This window comes from Poecilia reticulata, linkage group LG17, assembly GCF_000633615.1.
Source record: "Poecilia reticulata strain Guanapo linkage group LG17, Guppy_female_1.0+MT, whole genome shotgun sequence".
Classification (NCBI taxonomy): Eukaryota; Metazoa; Chordata; class Actinopteri; order Cyprinodontiformes; family Poeciliidae; genus Poecilia; species Poecilia reticulata.
The window spans coordinates 22,556,992-22,561,704 of NC_024347.1; the positions used below are offsets into that span (position 1 = coordinate 22,556,992).

A 4,713-nucleotide genomic window follows, 5' to 3' on the forward strand; every position below is an offset into this window, starting at 1 on the left:
GGAAGGAAGGAAGGAAGGAAGGAAGGAAGGAAGGAAGGAAGGAAGGAAGGAAGGAAGGAAGGTGCGCGGCTGTCGTCCAGTATACCAGCTTAGTTTGGGTCCAGTTTGGTTTTGCAGCGGAGCTTGATAACAAATGTTTTGTTTACAGCAGAAACTTTTCTCTCTCTTCCCCATCTCTGCTCCAAGTTCTGAGGAGATTTTTAAAAGATAATTTAATAAATAAATGGAAAATTAAATAACTGGACATGCATGAAGTGCAAATCGTCTTACCCAAAGTAAAACATCCAATCGAAATGCAGGTTTAGCAAAATATTAAAGGAGTTAAAAGATGATCTCCAGCAGACCTACAAACATCAAACTGTGATGTTTTTTATTACCTGGCTGGTCCTATAGATGTATGCTTCATTCCACTTTCAGTCTGAATTTGGGAATTCCCGGCTGCTCAACCATAATTACAGCCTTCCTGTGTTGCATTGGCCCAGCTTGGAAAAACCAGGACCAGAAACATGGTCACCCGCAACATCTTTCACGTTAAAAAAGCAAGAATGACATATTCACTGCCAAGGAATAACCTTACAAAATGGCACCTTTTCTGTTTTAATGTGCAGAGCAGCATTACTAGAAGTTTAACTCTGTCTATATGCAGAAAAGACAACATTTTGTACCTTTTTGTTTTCAGAGAGCACCAATCTACAATGAAGTATTAGGGCCATCTTAAGAAAAGCAATCAAAAAATAAAAATACAAGAATAAATTTGTTCAAGGATAAAGTCAATATTACAAGAATAAATTCAAAATATCAGGAGAATAAAGTCAGAATATTATGTCTATTCTTCTAATACTACAACTTCCTTCTTGTACAACTTTATTCTCGTAATTTTATGACTTTATTCTCGTAGTTTTATTATTTCTATATTATTGGCGTGGTCCTAATACTCCATCGTAAACGTCTTTAAAAGGGTCAATCCAATCGTTTTCCTGCTAGAACAATGAGGGATGAGTCTGGCTTTGCTTTCTAAAAATTAAACTGAAACTTTGGGGTTTCATAGTCCAAAAATAGTTTAAGCATCTTTGTCTTAACTTTGCTACATCTGCTTGTTTATATCGCGGCAGAGATAAATCTAAAACCTCATTTTATGACGTTAGCTCTTATTAAATTAACCAAAACATAGTCAGAAAAGCAACAGTGCTTCGTAGAAATGTAGAGGAAAACCGACATGTAGAGCTAGGCAATAAATCAATAAGAATATATAATGCAATAGACACATGATCAATGTCAGTAGATAATAGCTTATTCAGTCATTTCACTGAACTCTGATCCAGAACCGCACAGCATTCTGGGGGATGTAGGCAGAGGAAAGGCTTTAGCTGCTCAGCCTCACAGGCAGCTAAGCAACTCAGATGGCATCAACTAACTTACTCTTTCTTTGGTTACCTAGCAACTCACTCCCTCACTCTTTGGTTACCTAGCAACAACCTGCTGAGTAACTGATACAGCAGCAGCAGTTTAAGGTTTTGCCACAAAGCTGATTAAAAATAAAAACCAACGGCATGGAGTGAAGTACAACAGCTCAAGAGGAAATTGTGAATAAAAGAGGAAAGGTCATGTCACTACTTTGGCAGAATTTCAGGTATTTAAAACAAAAACCTAAACAATAATCATCGATATAGACTGATGCACTACAAAAACAGAAAATCTTACCAAGTGTTTTTGGTTTAGTTCCTACTGAAAACGTCTGAGTGCTCTTGAAATAAGACAAAAACTAACTTACAGAAAACTTTTCAGCAAGATATAGGAGCTTGTTTTAAGTCAGTAATTCCTTAATATTATTTTTAAAAAGTACCATATCAAATGTCAGATGATTTCACCCAAAACAAGACATTTTTACCATATTATACAATAGTATGCTTTAATAACATACAATATCCAACCAGAGGACCAATAGAATGGTTTAGATCTAGACATTTATGGGTTTGAATGGCCCAGTCAAAGTCTAGACCTAAATATGTGCCAAGCCTTGATGCAAACTGTAAAAAACAAAGAAATGGCATCCTTTCCACCATCTAACCCAGCAAACATTCCTCTCCCTCACAGGGAATCTCCATGAGAAACATTTTGCACATTAACTCTGCACAGTAATTCACAATCTATAGTTAGCAGTTCAAGGTTGTACAAAACATCTCGAAACTAATCAAGTGAGACATGAACTGAGGACAAGACATTCTCCTGATTAGCTGGATGGAGCAAACATGCGTCTTGTTTATGATACAGCCAAGAAGTCAGACAGTTATCTCCAGCTATGAATTTTTTTAACTCATATCAATGCAGCGAGCACAGGCAAGCAGAAGAGATTACGTTTATTATTTATGTGAATCCTCAGGACAAATGTCTGTCCTGCTCACATGTGGACTCATTGGTACATTTATTGAACTTTGGAAGCTGGCAGAGTAAAGTCTTTGCATAAGTCTATCTGTAACCTAGCATACAAGGAGCTGACTTTACATGGCCAATTTCCTGATAGACTACAAATGCTAACCGTTAGCAGCTACCATTGGTCTGTGCAAAGAGGTAAGACTGCACATGCTGTCGCCAACCAGGGAACATTTCAAGTCTCACGGACTTTGGCCCAGTTTTATCTCCTCGATTCTCCACATTCTCTATCGTGATTCAACCTCGTTGACCTGGTGAAACTGTTTTTGACTGAGAAACAAACAATCGGCCTGAAACTTCAGACTCTTTGAAAGAGGATAGTAAAGATACTTTCCAGAGTACAGTGCTAGAAGACAAATTTGCCCACTTTTCTTCTGGTTTTGTCACACTAATGTTTCAAATTTTAAATAGAAATGACAAATTAAATACGTTTTAGAATGACGATTTTATTAGTTTTGGAGAGAAAAAAACTATCAACTGACCTTCTTCTTAGGCTTAACTGGTAAAGAGTTTTCTACAAAACAGTGAAGTAATTTTCACCCACTCTTCTTCGAGAAGTGTTTAATACCATCCCGAAGGGGCATTTTTTGAACATAAACAGACTATTTAAAGTCATTGGGGTCCCAAAGCCATTAAAATTGCTTCCTAAACTTTTCCAGTGTGACTGGGGCATGAAATTGGCCTTTAAGTCTACTTCCTGTTGCCAGACAGGTCCTACTTTCTCACATAGGGACAGTTGTTGTTGGTTAATAACTGAGATTATTATTTGAAAACTGCGTTTTGTAATCATTCGAATTTGTTTGTAAGAATAACAGAAAAGAAATGGTCACACGGCGATCGAGCACACCCAAAGCGAGTTAGACTGATTTTCTAAAAAGGTCTGGCCTTCAAAATGAAGAACCTTCCCTTCTCTGATCCATTTACATTTCTATTCTTAGTCAACTTCAAAAAGGAAACCCACGCTGTGACAACTTCCCATTTCCGAACTGGCTGCATGTGCCCAGCACAGATTTTTATTTAAATCAGGTGACAGTGTGTGAGTGTATCAATGAAGCCAAGGTTAAGTGCTTTCTCAGCAGTTATAAAAAGAAGAGAGTTAAGAAACCTCCTTAGAGAAGAAAGCAGCTGATAAAGGCGAATGGACGTGACAATCAGCACTTTTAAGGAGACTGCAACGTGTCATGGACTTTAATAGTCCAGGGATTTGCTTGGTTTTTTTATCACAGTCAGCACATTTCATACTTTTAATTAGCAATTAAACTATCTTCTTCAGATTCAGATGTGCTGCTGCCAAAACAAGTGTAGTTTTAACTACTAAAAAATATCTAGAGTCATTAAATGCTAAATAAGAAGTGATCACTTTTTATAAATAAAAAGTGACGGTTACCTCACACATGCTCAGTGTTGACTGACAAGAGACGTTAACGTGTTTTTAACTGATGTCTGGATTGCGTGACGTTTTGCGTGAAACATTTGTGAATGAACACTTGCTCTCACCGTTTCACATTCCGTGCCACCAGGAAAACAGCAGTCCCGTCACGGTGCGTGGGGAAAGCCCGGCGGTTTGCAGCGGGAGGACAAACACGAATCCACATGTTAATAACTATGATCCACAATGCTGTCTTAACCGTTTATGCGAAACGGAAACTCGGAACTTAACACTTTACCTGAGTCTTGAGAGGGACAAGAAGCTAAATCCCCCTGATCCTAAACAAGCAGCTGTCACACAGCGGCGTCACCGACCAGAGGGAACGGGAATCCCGGTGTGGGGCTCGACCGAGTCGAGGTGCAAAGGACCGGACACCTGTAAGCGCACAGTTTTGGTAAACCTCCCACAAAGCAGGATCGAGTTAACCCCGCCCCTCCCGCTTGAAACGCCGGACCTTGTAAACACCCACGTTAGCAACGGACTCTTACGTCATGTTCCGCGCAGTGCCCCCTGCTGGCGGCCGGCAGCAGTGTGCTTGATGTGGAGCCGAATGGCACATGACCACTAGGGGGCCGCATCAGGATGGAGCCACACTTTAAGTTTGGAAACTAAGATAAGCTTAAAGATAAATATTTGAAAGTTTCCTGTGAATATTTATCTCACTTAGCCTCAATTTCTGTTCTACTTACATCACCGTAACAGTTATTTCATAGACATAGATTAGCAGAATTTATTGTTGCTCAACTGTACATTTAAAATGAGTAAAATTTAAACCTGATTACAGAAACCGTTTTTTAATTTGAAGGATATTTTGTCATTTAATATTAGCTCAATTTTTGCCAAACAATTGGAAA

General features: G+C 38.8%; 1 protein-coding gene across 2 annotated transcripts in view; it reads right to left on the reverse strand.

Moving 5' to 3' along the window:
• Positions 1–4,324, reverse strand: part of epb41l3b (erythrocyte membrane protein band 4.1-like 3b) — a 61,539-nt gene extending 57,215 nt beyond the window's left edge. The window contains exon 1 of one of the 2 annotated variants that reach the window (XM_017310072.1): positions 4,098–4,324. The gene's annotated coding sequence lies outside the window, so the exon portion shown is untranslated. Of the gene's footprint in view, positions 1–3,927; positions 4,077–4,097 lie in introns of those variants that run through there. The other variant, XM_017310070.1, reaches the window with a different exon arrangement.
• Between the last annotated feature and the right edge of the window lie 389 nt (positions 4,325–4,713).